Genomic DNA, 14,631 nt, shown 5'->3' on the forward strand with positions numbered 1-14,631 from the left:
TCATTGGGGTCATTTAAGAGACTGCTGGACAGGTATATGGTCACAGAAATTTGAGGGTGCATACATGAGGATCAATGGTCAGCACAACATTGTGGGCTGAAGGGCCTGTTCTGTGCTGTACCGTTCTATGTTCTATGTTCTATGTTCTAAAAAATCTTCTCCAATAAATTTCCTACCACTGACATAAGGCTCACAGGCCTGTAATTAGCTGGATTATCCTTGCCACCCTTCTTAATGAAAGACACTATCCTCAAAGGCTATTCTCCGGTCCTCTGGCATCTACCCTGTAGCCAGAAAGGATACAAAGATCTCCCTCAAGGCCCCAGCAATTTCCTCTTTTGCCTCTCTCAGTATTTTGGGGTATATCCCATCAGGCCCTTGGAACTTGTCTACCTTCATGTTTTTCAAGACCCCCACTGCCTCTTCCTTCTGACCTCAACAGGAACCAAACTATCTACGCACCCTTCCCCAGATTCATCATCCACCAAGTCCAACTCTGTGGTGAATACTGATGCAAAGTATTCATTTAATACCTTACCCATTTCCTCTGGCTCCAAACATAAATTCTCTTCCCCGTCCTTGAGTGAACCAACCCTCTGCCTGGCTATTCTTTTGCTCTTTATATATGTATTAAATGATTTTCCTTAATCCTGTTGGTCAATTACTTTTCATGACCCCCTTTAGCCCTCCTGACTCCTTAAGTTTCTTTCAACATTCCTTGTATTCCACCCTTGCTTTGTGTGTTCCCAACCTCCTAGGCTTGATAAGTGCTTCCTTTTTCTTTTTGATTAGGGTCACAGTGCCTCTTGTTATCAAAGGTTTCCTAAACTTGCCATACATATCCTTCATCCTTACAGGAATGTGCCGGTCCTGAGTTCCTAGCAACTTACACTTAAAAGCCTCCCACATACCATATGTTGATTTGCCCTCAAACATCTGTCTTCAATCTACATTCTTCAGTTGTAATATTGTTGTAATTAGTGTTGCCCCAATTTAGCACCTTCACCTGACAACTACACCTATCTTTATCCAACAGTACCTTAACGCTTACTGAATTGTGATCACTGTTCCCGAGCTTCTCCTGTATGGAGACACCGGCCACCTGGCCAAGCTCATTCACCAATACTAGGTCCAGTACGGCCCCTTTCCTAGTTGGACTATCTACATACTGTTTCAAGAAGCCCTCCTGGATGCTCCTTACGAACTCCGCCTAATCCAAGCCCCAAGCACTAAGTGCATCCCAGTTAATATATGGGAAGTTAACATCACCCACGACAACAACCCCGTTACTTTTACATCTTTCCAACATATTTGTGCTTCTGTTTCCTGCTGGCTGTTGGGAGGCCTGTAGTAAAGCCTAAACATTGTGATTGCACCCTTCCTACTCCTGAGCTCTACGCAATTAGCTCACTGTATGAGCCATCCGAGGTGTCCTCCTGCAGTATAGCTGTGATAACCTCCTTAACAAGTCTTGCAACTCCACCACCCCTTTTATATCCCCCTCCATCACACCTGAAACATCTGTATCCTGGAATGTTAAGCTGCCAATCTTGTGCCTCCCTTAACCAAGTCTCTGTAATAGCAATAACATCATAGTTCCAAGTACTACTCCAAGCTCTAAGTTCATCTGCCTTACCTGTTACATTTCTCGCATTGAAACTGATGCACTCCAGTCCATCAGATCCGCTTTGTTTCGCAATCACATCCTGCCTGCTCTTCCTCTGAGTCTTACTGGCCCTATTCTCCAGTTCCCTTTCAGTTAATTCACCTATACTTTGGTTCCCACACCCCTGCCGAGCTAGTTTAAATCCTCCCGAGTGACACCAGCAAACTTCTCAGCCAGAATATTTGTTCTTCCCTAGTTTAGTTGCAACCTGTCCTTCTTATACAGGTCCCACCTGCCTCGGGAGAGATCCCAATGATCTAGAGTGTTGAGTTGTACAATCCTCCTATTTCTAGCCTCACTGGCATGTGGCATAGTGAGTAAAACTGAGATTACAACCTTGGAGGTCCTGCTCTTTAACTTTCTACCTAAATCCCTGAACTGCTGCTGGAGGACCTCTTCTTTCATAATACTTATGTCGTTAGTATCAACGTGTATCATGACTGCTGGCTTTTCACCCTTTCTCTTCAGAATGCTTTCTGCCTGCTCAGAGACATCCTGGATCCTGGCACCAGGGAGGCAACACAATATCCGGGAGTCTCTTTTACGTCTACAGAAGTGCCTATCTGAATCTCTAACTGTTGAGTCCCAGATAACTACTGCTCCAATGCTCTTTGTCCTTCCCTTCTTAATAACAGAACCAGCTGTGGTGCCACCAGTGTGCCTGCTGCTGCTATTGTCCCCTGATTGGTCATCCGCCCCAACAGTATCCAAAATGATATACTTGTTAGAGAGGGGGATGACCACAGGGGATTCCTGCACCGGCTACCTGGCCCTTCTAGTGGTCACCCATCTGTCTGCCTGCACCTTGGGTGTCACCACATCTCTAAAACTACTCTCTGTGATGTTTTCTGGCACCCTCATGCTCCTAATGCATCCAATTGCCACTCCAACCTATCCATGCAGTCTGTGAGGAGCTGCAGTTGAGTGCACTTGCTGCAGATGTAGTTGTCCATGATATTGAAAGCATTGTGGATCTCCCACATCTCGTGAGTGCGGCACTTAACCCCACTGACTGACATTTTTATCCCCAATCAAGCTGTTTACGAAAATTTATTAAACACATACTGTTATTTATCGCTGCAAATACCCGAGGTAGGTCTTCCCTCATTCACCTTCCCAGGATCTCCCTGGTTTTCTGCCTTTCCCTTTGCTTATGGTGCTCACAGTGGAAAATGTGTGCTTTTTTTTTGTATAGGTATCCTTTGGATATCCAACTGAGCCATTTCCACGATTACCTCCCTTAAATTAACTTGTTCTGCTGAACTGAGGGAATTTTGCTCTATTAGAAATTCAGATAAGCTATGAAACCAAAGCCTCACTGCCTAGTCACAGAATGTAAGCAATATTCCAAAGTGAGCAGGGAGCATTCTTTATGTCCTGGCCAACATTTATCCATCAACCACCAAACTAAAAATAGATTAATTGGTGAATCATTGCATTTGTTATTGTATGTTCATATTGTGTACAATTTGGCTGACTCCTTTGATTCCACCCCTGAGGTTCTATAGTAATGATATTACGTGAGCATCAATGTATGACACTCACAGTACATTGATCACATTACTGTTTGTGAGGTGTTGCTGGTGGCCACTCCACCTCAAAATTAATTCAGTGCTTAAAGCAGACTGGGATGCTCAAATACTGTGATAAGATGCTACATCATTTTCCTAACAATGGTAACGCTTCGGCTGCAGTGAACTGTATACATTAATGAGAAGAGATAATGGGAACTGCAGATGCTGGAAATCCAAGATAATAAAGTGTGAAGCTGGATGAACACAGCAGGCCAAGCAGCATCTCAGCTTTTGTGCTCCTGAGATGCTACTTGGCCTGCTGTGTTCATCCAGCCTCACACTTTATTACATTAATGAGAACTTCAGCTTGAGAAGAATGTACATGTGGGTGCAGCTGACAGAGGACTGTACTCCTGGAAGACCCAAGTCAGTGGCAATATTTTTAACAATAATTCTGAAGATATGGACATTGTTAGCATGGCAGATGTTTGTTGTCCATCCAGGGATGTCCTTGAGCAGTGATGGTGAACTACTTCCTGGAATTGCTGTTGTCTATTGCTGAATGTATTCCCACAATGATGTTAAGTGGAGAATTCAAGGAATTTACTGGAAACTCCCCCTGGAATCATCTGGTAATGATAGCTGACCTCCACACAGTTACTTTGCTTATCTGTGGAAGTCTGGTAAGGATAATATCTTTCTTCATTTCTGGGCAAGTCTTTAAAGGCAAAATCCAGAGGACTTTGTAAGCACCTGACCTCCTTAGAGGATGGGGATGACAACTGTCCGGTATGTCCTGCATGTCCCAGAATTAACAATTAGTTTCTTGGATACCGCTGCAACCTACCTCGGAGAGAAGTTATTCAAACTTTAAAACTAATTTGTCTTTGTAAATTTCTTTGAATAGTTTAGTTTCCAGATTATAAATGTCTTGGAGACGGAGATAAAACTGGTTGAATGAAATGCAGACTTATTTGGTGAAAACGCAGGAATATGTTCCAATGGATTTGGAAGCCTGAGTGGGAATTTTTTTTAAAAAGTGCAGAAAGTTGTACACACACAAGAGATAAATAATCAGCTGGAAAGGACAGAAATAGTAGGAACTGCAGATACTGGAGAAACTGAGACAACAAGGTGTAGAGCTGGATGAACACAGCAGGGAAGCAGCATCAGAGGAGCAGGAAGGCTAACGTTTCGGGCCCAGACCTTTCTTCAGAAATGGGGGAGGGGGACGGGGTTCTGAAATAAATAGTGAGAGGGGGAGGTGGATAGAAGATGGACAGAAGAGAAGATAGGTCGAGAGGGGAGACAGACAAGTCAAAGAGGCAGAGATGGAGCCAGTAAAGATGAGTGTAGGTGGGGAGGTAGGGAGGAGATAGGTCAGTCCAGGGAGAATGGACAGGTCAAGCGGGCAGCATGTTAGTAGGTAGGAGATGGGGGTGGGGCTTGAGGTGGGAGGGGGGTAGGTGGGAGGAAGGACAAGTTAGGGAGGCGGGGATGAGCTGGGCTGGTTTTGGGCTGCAGGAGGCCCAGGATGGACATGTTGTCTGAGGAATGGGAGGGGTAGTTAAAATGGTTCACGACTGGGAGGTGCAGTTGTTTAGTGTGAACCGATCTACATCGGGGAAACCAAGCGGAGGCTTGGGGGCCACTTTGCAGAATGCCTACACTTGGTTCGCACTAAACAACTGCATCTCCCAGTCGCGAACCATTTCAACTCCTCCTCCCAATCGTCAGACAACGTGTCCATTCTGGGTCTCCCGCAGTGCCACAATGATGCTACCCAAAGGTTGCAGGAACAGCAACTCATATTCTGCTTTGAAACCCTGCAGCCCAATGGTATCAATGTGGACCTCGCAAGCTTCAAAATTTCCCCTCCCCCACCGCATCCCAAAACCAGCTCAGCTCGTCCCGGCCTCCCTAACCTATCCTTCCTCCCACTTATCCCCTCCTCCCACCTCAAGCCCCACCCATATCTCCTACCTACTAACATCATCCCACCCTCTTGACCTGTTCATCCTCCCTGGACCGACCTACCCTCACCTTTACTGGCTCCACCCCCGTCTCTATGACCTATCTGTCTCCTCTCCACCTACCTTCTCCTCTATCCATCTTCTACGTGCCTCCTCGTCTCTCCCTATTTATTTCAGAAACCCCTTCCCATCCCACATTTCTGAGAAGGGTCTAGGACTTGCCTGCTCCTCTGATGCAGCTTAGTCTGCTGTGTTCATCCAGCTCTACATCTTGTTAACTAAAAAGGACAGTTTATTATGATTTGGTATGCCCAGGACACTTCTTTAAGCTGCCAGTTTTTCAAGGAATTGCCATCTGTTTTGAGCGTGAAAATTTTTGTGACGTTGCTTTGTTACGTCAGACATGGTGACACGATCAGCACAACATCCCCAGGGGTTACTCAGGGTCAGCTTTGTAAATGTGCATTGGTAGGGAATGGAGATAAAGGGAACTGCAGATGCTGGAGAATCCAAGAAAACAAAGTGTGAAGCTGGATGAACACAGCAGGCCAAGCATCATCTCAAGAGCACTTTGTTATCTTGATAGGGAATGGGCTCTTAGCGGCACGGAAGCTGAGTTGCAGTAATAGATTGTGAGCTCCATCGGTCATGTAGGAACAATTTGGAAGAGCTGCTGTGCCAAGTTGTCAGCCAATGCTGACTTAGAGTAACATAGTGCTAGTTCCGGAGATGAGGCACAAAAGCAGAGCTCCTGTGATATAGGTTCTCAATCCTAGGGCGAGAAGTGAAATGTAGTGACAGGATGTGATGGTTTAGGGACAGTGGAGCTGAGCTACCGGAAGAGGGCTTCAACCCCAGGAGTCACTCTGGGACAGTGATGCTGAGCTGCACTGAGAGGTTCTCAACTCCAGGAGTCGCTCAGGGACAGTAGTGTTGAGCTGCGCTAAGAGGGTCTCAACTCCAGGAGTCGCTCAGGGATAGCGGAGTTGAGCTGCAGTTAGAGGGTCTGAAGCCTAGTAGGCGCTCGAGAACGGCGGTGTTGCTGCGATTATCGGGCAATACGCGAGGCTCAACCTGCGTAGTAAGAAAGTGAGAGACCAACAATAAAAGGCTGCAAGTTCTCACAAATTGATTGCTCGGTGCATATTTGGGAAAGAGAAACAAAATAACGGGCATAATTTCAATCAAAGGTAAGTTTCAGGTTTTCTTTCGTTTTTTTGTGGCTTATTTTAAGAAAAGCTTGTGTCTAAGTCGTTCACGCGAAGTTGCTATATCGCATTAGTTTTCATAATAGGTTTGTTGGCCTTGTCATATGTGTAACTGCTGGGTTATTTACGAGCTTCCGTGCTTTCTGAATCTCTGTGTGTATGAGTGCAGTGTAACAGAGAGACTGATTTCGCTGACACTTTCAGAAACAAACACTATCTTGAACAGTTAGAGGTGAGGAAGGTGGCTGGTAGATATGTGAGCCAGGACTAGTTTGGTGTAAGAGATTGTGATTCTGTGTAAACTGCTAATCCAGTGGGAGATGCTCCTCTCAGCGCAGGGAGCCCAGGACATTAGCTACATGATGTTTTTCGAATGTGCAATGACACATTCTACCTTGTATTGCGCTTAATTTATTAACTTTGTTCATATTTGTTTATTTGAAACGGATTCCAAACATAAACGTGCTGCTTTCTTTTGACAGTGCTGATCAGCATTGCTTTATTTTGGCGAACTTCGACATCAAAATTAAATTGTTCAGGAAACATCGTGAAAATTACGTCTTTGTTTGAACTTTTGTTTTCGGTCCTTTGTTCAATCCACAGGAAAATATTGTCCTGTTGTAGGTGTAACCATAATGGCAAACAACATTTCTCCGAAAATAAAACTGTGCCTTAGACTATTGATAATATTGAGACTAATTAAGGAGATAGCAAGATTTGCAGATGCTGGAGTCAGAACCAATAGAGTGTGGAGTTGGAGGAACACAGCAGGTCAGGCAGCATCAGAGGACCTGGAAAGTCGACGTTTCTGTTTGCACCCTTCATCAGGAGTCCTCTCCTGCTCCTCTAATACTGCCTGACCTGCTGTGTTCCTCCAGCACCACACTGTATTTAGATTAGTTAAGGTTGCAGATTGTGTTTAAACTAAGAATGGTTCATGTATTCAATAATCAGTTCCTTGAAGCATGACATAAAAGTGTACGATCTCAACTCTTACAGATCCCACAAACAAATGTTGGCATTGCCTACACACAGGTTAAAAAAAATAACAAATTCCTCTCTGAGAAATGATATTTATCTCAGGACGCTAAGACTGGTGGTGACTGATATTTTAAATAAAATTCTGATGACTGGAGATGACTCTTGTACAAAAACACTTCTCAGGCTGCTGTCAGGGCATAAAGGAGAGATTGAGAGGTGTGCAGAGATAACACAGTCTGGAGCTGGAGGAACACAGCAGGCCAGGCAGCATCACAGGAGTAGGAACGGGACGGGACCCTTCTTCAGAAATGGGGAGGGGGAAGGAAGAGCTGAAATAAAAAGAGAGAGGAGGGATGGGGCTGGGGAAGGTAGGTAGGGTCGAGATAGGTGATTGCAGGTAGGGAGTGGTGGGGATTGGTCAGTGAGGTGGGAGGGATGGATAGCTGGGAGAGAAGGTGGACAGGTTGTGTCAGGTCAGGGAGGCAGGGACGAGAAGGAGGATTAACATGGGGGCTGCAGAGATTTTAAAACTGGTGAATTCCATGTTTAGGCCATTGGGTGTAGGCTCCCAAGGTGGAATATAAGGTGCTGCTCCCCCAGTTTGTGGGTGGCGTCATTGTGACACTGGAGGAGGCCCAGGATGGACATGTCACCCAGGGAGTGGGAGGGTAAGTTTAAAGTAGTTCATGACCAGAAGGTGTTGTTGTTTGTCACGAACAGCACAAATGCTCTACAAAATGGTCTCTGAGCCTCCACCTGGTGTCACCGATGTAGAGGAGGCCACATCGGGAATAGCGGATGCAATATACCGCATTAGCAGATGTGCAGGTGAACATCTGTATGATGTGAAAGGTTTGTTTCGTGCCTTGAATGGAGGTGAGGGGGGAGGTGTAGGGGCAGGTGTTGCACTTCCTGCAGTTGCAGGGAATGGTGTCACGTGTGGTGGGGCTAGTGGGGAGTATGGAGCGGACGGGGGAGTCACGGAGACAGCGGTTCCTACAAGAGGCAGGTGGGGGTGGGGAGGGAAATATATCTTTGGTTGTGGGGGGTTGGATCGTGGGTGGTGGAAGTAGCAGAGAATGGTAAGTTGAATATGGAGGTTAGTGAGGAGACGTGAAGATAAGGGAGATTCTGTCTTTGTTTTTGTTGGGGGGGAGGGGATGTGAGGGCAGAGGTGTGGGAAATGCAAGAGATGCAGTTGAGGACATTTTCGATCATCAGAGAGGGGCTGTTGTGGTCCTTGAAATAAAAGGACATCTGGGATGTTCGGGAGTGGAACACGCCATCCTGGGAGCAGACACGGTGGAGGCAGAGGAATTGGGAGTAGGGGGTCGCATTCTTGCAGGAGGGTGGGTGAGAGGAGGTGTAGTCCAGGTAGCTGTGGGAGTCGGTGGGCTTGAAATAGATATCGGTTTCAAGGTGGTCACCAGAGATGGAGACAGAGAAGTCCAAGAAGGACAGAGAGGTTTCAGAAATGGTCCAGGTCAATTTGAGGTTGAAGTGAAGGATGTTAGTAAAGTTGATGAACTGTTCAAACTCCTCATGGGAGTACAAGGCGGCGCCGATGTAGTCATCGATATAATGAAGGAAGAGGTGGGCGATGGTGCCAGTGTGGCAGTGGAAGAAAGACTGTTCCACCTATCCTACAAACTGGCAGGCATAGCTTGGACCCATACGGGTGTCGATGACCACTCCCTTTAGTCTGCAGGAAATAGGAAGAGTTAAAGGAGAAGTTGTTAACTGTAAGGACGAGTTTAGTTAAGTGGATGAGGGTGTTGGTGAAGGGGGAGCTGGTTGGGCCTGTGGGAGAGGAAGAAGCGGAGGACTTTTAGGCCATCCACGTGGGGGATACAATCGTACAGAGGTGAAAATGAGGTGTTGGGGGCCCGGGACTTGCAGTAGGACGGTACGGGTGGTATCCCAGATGTAGGTGGGGAGCTTGTGGACCAGGAGGCAGAAAACAGAGCAGAGTTGAGTTGAGTGGGACAGGAGCAGGCAGAGACAATGAATCGGCTGGGACAGCCAGGTTTGTGGATTTTGGGAAGGAGATAGAAGCGAGCGGTGTGGGGTTGGGGAACAATGAGGTTGGAGGCTGTGGGTGTGGTCAGGGCCATGGGTCATGATCAAGGGGCCGGTAGGAGGAGGTGTCATAGAGTTGGCGTCTCGGCTATGTAAAGCTATCTTTGAGAGGTGTGCAGATAGACACAGTTGATAGGTAGATTGATATATAACATTTTAGAGAGTGATAGGGAGGGAACAGAACATAAGGAGAGGCATCCCTAGAATCCAGCATGACCTGTAGGTGGCTGGGGGCATTGGGTGGGGGCAGGCATTAGAAGCTGTTAAGGCGGTGAAATAATTTGGCAGTCTTTTTTGTTTTAAATAAGACATTCTGCAAATGAATTTACACAATGTTTTTCGTCTCTTCTTCTCCCCCCCCCCCCCCCCCCCCCCGGGTCTCTGTTACACATCAGCCTGATTTATGGCAGAAGATCGGGAAATCACTGTGGAAATTTGATCTTTTTTTTAAAAAGATGACTTTAATGTAGAAGAATGTGTTTTGGTTTGTGAGAAGTGTGGAACTATTTAAGAAAAGACATGATAGCAAATACCTGGAGTAATTTGGAGATAATGTGTGCGTGTCGGTGTAATTAAGTTAGTGCTTAAGATGTGTGCTGGCCTGGCAAGGTCGCATTTTTGCCCAACTGTAACTGCCTTGAGAATTCAATGATGGCCAACGTTCTCCTCATATAAATGCAGTTCTTGCAGTAATTGTGCGTGTTGGAGAATTTCAAGACTTTGACAGAGGGAAGTGTTGTGACTTGTAAGAAAACTTAGAAGTGATGTTGTTGCGCTGTTATCTTTTTGTGGAAGAAGCAACTAAATGGATTGTAACATCTGTACTTTATATTTGTGATAACATATTCTTGGGGATTGTATCCTGGTAAAAATGAAAAACTCAGTTTTTATTAACCAGACTGGCACTAATTTGCTACCTAGTACTGCTTCAGTGAAATGAGATGAGAAGAGTTGTTTGACAGATAAGAAACATTTATTTATATGTCGCCAAAACAGTTTGCATAAGTATTCAATCATAAAAAATATGCATGATTTATACTTGGGGAAATTCCTCAACAATTTTAATAGTGCAATTAAAGTTCTCAGATGTACTGAATATTTTTAAGTGAGAAGTGTACATTTCTTTTCCACATAACTTCGGTGCTGTACTTTTTCATGCCTGTTGTAATACTATAGTTTAACATCCATTTTCCTCTAATGAAAGTTGCCTTTTCAACCATAAAATATTCTAATTTGTCACTTGGTGTTGTTATATGGAAGTGAAAGTAAGAGTGGGGAATATTTATTTCACTCATTACTGTTCATCTGTTTTGATCATCGATCCATTCACTTCGTGATTTTCCTGTCCTGAAACAACTGTTCAATAGTAAAAGTAGTTTGTGGATACTGATGAAATATGTTATATTTTGCAACCGTGAATCAGCATTTGTCATATTAACATAATTTTATTGCCTTCATAGTTTCTTATCCAATCCTTGTTATCCGTTTTATTATCCACTTTTTATTAAATTTCAGCACGTTAACACATAAAAGACATAACATACAGATGAAGTAGAGGAATAAACTTAAGTATGAGCTCGGGCATATAGTTTAAGAGCAGCAAGGCACAATAGGATCCTGAGAAGCACTGATGATCAGTGGGACCTCAGTGTGCTAATTGACCAGTCCCATGGGGTAACAGGACAGGTAAATAAAGTGATGAGGGCTTGTATGATACCTGCCCTTTTTAGTTGAGGTATAGAGCATAAGACCATGAAGGTTATGCTGGAAGTGTTGGTTAGGCTAAAGCTAGACTATTGTGTCCAGTTCTGCAATCCAGTTTTTGGGGGCATGTGATAACAGTGGAGAGGAAGCACAGAAGATTGACTGCGACTTAGCTTGAGGTAGAGAGTTGTATTTAGAATTGGAATTAGGTTTATTGTCACATGTACTCAGGTATAGGAGTACAGTGAAAAGTGTACAATGTCGCCCCACATGGTGCCATCTTATGTACAATATGAAGAAACATTGGACTGACTAGGGTTGTTTTCTCTGGAGCAGAGGAGATTGAGATGTATAAATTATTGAGGGGCTATGACAGGATAGACAGGAAAAAGTCTTTTTTCCCCTTGGTGGAGTGAGCAAGGGGCATCCATTTATGGTAAGAAGCAGGAGGCTTACAGGGGATCTGAGTTGAAATTTTTTCACCCGAGGCTGGTGGGAGTCTGGAACTCACTGTCTGTAAGGATAGAAGAGACAGAACCCCTCACAACATTTCAGAAGTATTTAGGTGCGTACCTGCAATACTGAGACATACAAGGCTGTGGACCCCTTGGCGTGGGGAGGTGTGGCAGCCAAGAGTCGTCATGGAGGAGCCATGTGGGTTTGAGGGGGCATGGTGATGGGTAGGGGTATCTGTTACTGAGGTACATAAAAGGTGCGTGAGTTATGAGTGTCAGAGGGCCAAACAGCTTCTAAAATAAAAATGGAAAGAACTGCTGATGCTGTAAATCAGAAACAAAAATTGGCAGTTGCTGTAAAAGTTCAGCAGGTCTGGCAGCATCTGTGAAAAGAAATCAGAGTTAACGTTTCAGGCCCGGTTCTGAGGGAGATTCACTGGTGCTGAAACATTAACTCTGATTTCCCTTCAAAGATGTTACCAGACCTACTGAGCTTTTCCAGCAACCTTTGCTTTAATTTCTAAAATGACTTGGATAAAGTCCAGAGAACGAGGTTGGCCTTCTAACTAGCCTTGCGTGGCATTCACCACCTGCGGCTCCTGCAATCTATTTCCAGTGTCAGCAGACCCAGCTCTATGTAAAACTCTCCCTCTACCCCCACCCCACCCAGCAGACCTCTACGGTAAAGGTAGTGTGCATCAGGGCCCTTTAAACTGCAGCATGTCTGCTGAGTGCACAAAATGAATGATTCAAGATACCCAATTAAGTTGTGAAGATTTAGTCTAAAACATTAAAGTGCTTTTTCAATCAATTAAATTTTGGCTTCCTGAAAGTGTAGGACTTACTGCTCGTAATCTGGTAATATCACTACTGCTACTAGTAATATACAGCGGGTCACGCTGACTTTGGAGCCATTTTACAGAAAGCTGCTAGTGTCTGATTCTAGTCCATATGCCCCCTTTCCCAGTGTCAGCAATTTTCATTATCACAAGGTAAGGGTCTGAGTAACAAACCCATACTTTGCACACCCAACCTGGATAGCTGCATTGTGGGAATAGATATCTCTTAGCTGACTATAATTTTCACAGGGTGGGCTCTTCCAGGAGATGTGGTTCAGGGCTGCTCAGAGGCACTGGGAACTTCTTGAAAGGTTTTTTCAAAAGGTCCTATCCATGACCCTTCCACGTTTTCTAACTGGGAACTGCATTAGCAGAAACAGATTTCTATACATCTAGTTCTCTACCTGGATTCATTACTTATGCTTGGCTAAGCTACAAAATCTCAAATGCATCAACATGGAATAGATTCTTTTTGAACAAACTGAAAGCCTAATTTTATTTGATTGACAACTTTAAGAGGTCTGTATATTTCTTGACCAAGATTAAGAGTTTTGAAGATGTGAAGATATTACAGATATTCTAACAGTCTCTGGACCATTTTTATATGGTTGGAGGAGCCGTAGTTGTTTTTTCCAAAGCAGATTCCTGAATGGGTGTTTATCTTCAACATTTTCATTGCTTTTGCACAGAACTAGTGAACCATATAATATCAATACTGGGTGAAGTGTCACGGGGACAAGTGGCCATGGAGTGGGGCTGCGTCAAGGCTTGAGCACCTGGTGCTTTTAATACAAAAGTTCCAGAGAACCAAAGTGGGCTTTCCAACCAGCCTACCTTGCCACTATTCTGCTGCTGTCGCCACCTATCATCTGCTTCCATTGTTGGCAGGCCGACTTCTCTCCCACCCCACCTCTCTCGAGCAAAGATTGTATGTAACAGAGTCCTTTTAAAATGAGCATGTCTGCTGCTGGATTAGGAAATTTCTCGATACAAGCTACTTACCTTGGATCCAGAAATCTGGCCGTCCATTTTTAGTATTTCCAGATCTGGCACAAGGTAATCGACTGCACAGAATAAGCACTTCTGTAATTCTGTCTAATGATATGCTTCACAGCAGTAGCTTTATCTACAACAACAGTATACCATTTTCCAACCCCCCCCCGGCAGGTAAAATTCTATCTGAATGTAACTATCAATTAGAACTGAAATAGGACAGACATTGTGACTTGTATCTGATTAAACCTCTCTTTCCCCCGCCCACTGCTTAGAAACCATGTGACATTCATCCTATTATACTGGGAGTTTAATTGAGAAATCATTGCAATACAAAACTGGATTTTTTCTTGCACTTTTTCGTTTAGATATCTTAAATGCTGAAATTTAGCACTCTTGAGTTATTTTTCTCTTCTCGTCAAAACTACAAACCATATCTGAGGTGCCTGATTGGAGTTTCTTCTATTCCTTTGCATGCAAACAACTTTCCTTTCCTTGCTCTACATTCTCCTCTGTACTTCAACCAAGGAATTCAGCTGCATAGGAAACATTTAAGGGAGGTAGTGATGTAGTGGTAATTTGAAATCTATTGCCCATACCTGGTCTAGCCTACATGTGACTACAACTCATATCACTGTTGTTGACCCTTAACTGCATCCTGAAATAGCCCTAGCAAGTACAAAGGTCAAAGGGAACCTAGGGATGGGCAATAAATGCCAGCCCAGAGAGCATCACCTACACCCCACGAATTAATTAACAAAGAATAATTAAAATGTATGAATATAAACTCTGACACATTCTGCTCCAGTCTTGATCACATTATGAAAAGAAGCAAACAGAGATTCAGAATTAATATTGATGATTAAACCAACTCTCTTGAGCCACCCCACTTCCTTTCTCTTAAAGCTGTGTTGTAAACTGTACTCCTGATTTAGATTTTTATGTTTCTACTTTTATCGTAATTGCAACCCAGGATAAACTGTTAGAGGTAGGGCTAAAGCACTGATGTGAAAACCTGTTCAATGTTGCTTTAAAATATAAAACAATCACTATGTGAACATAGTTAATTTTGTTTCTATTCTTCTAGCTGGGTGAGGGGAGCATGCGTCACTGCACCATTTCAATATTGTACAATAGTGTGAGCAATGCTATCCTTTCCAGGCATCAATGATGTTATTTCCATTTTTATTACAATAAACTAAACAATGGGCAACAGCAA

General features: G+C 44.2%; 1 protein-coding gene across 9 annotated transcripts in view; it reads left to right on the plus strand.

Moving 5' to 3' along the window:
* Window positions 1-14,631, plus strand: part of ankrd6b (ankyrin repeat domain 6b) — a 213,173-nt gene that overhangs the window by 8,764 nt on the left and 189,778 nt on the right. For 7 of the 9 annotated variants that reach the window (XM_048530340.2, XM_048530349.2, XM_048530348.2 and 4 more), the window contains exon 1: window positions 6,185-6,343. The exons of the other annotated variants lie outside the window; for them this stretch is intronic. The gene's annotated coding sequence lies outside the window, so the exon portion shown is untranslated. Of the gene's footprint in view, window positions 1-6,184; window positions 6,344-14,631 lie in introns of those variants that run through there. 9 annotated transcript variants of the gene reach the window in all.

The sequence above is a fragment of the Stegostoma tigrinum genome, chromosome 4 (assembly GCF_030684315.1).
Source record: "Stegostoma tigrinum isolate sSteTig4 chromosome 4, sSteTig4.hap1, whole genome shotgun sequence".
NCBI classification, from domain to species: Eukaryota; Metazoa; Chordata; class Chondrichthyes; order Orectolobiformes; family Stegostomatidae; genus Stegostoma; species Stegostoma tigrinum.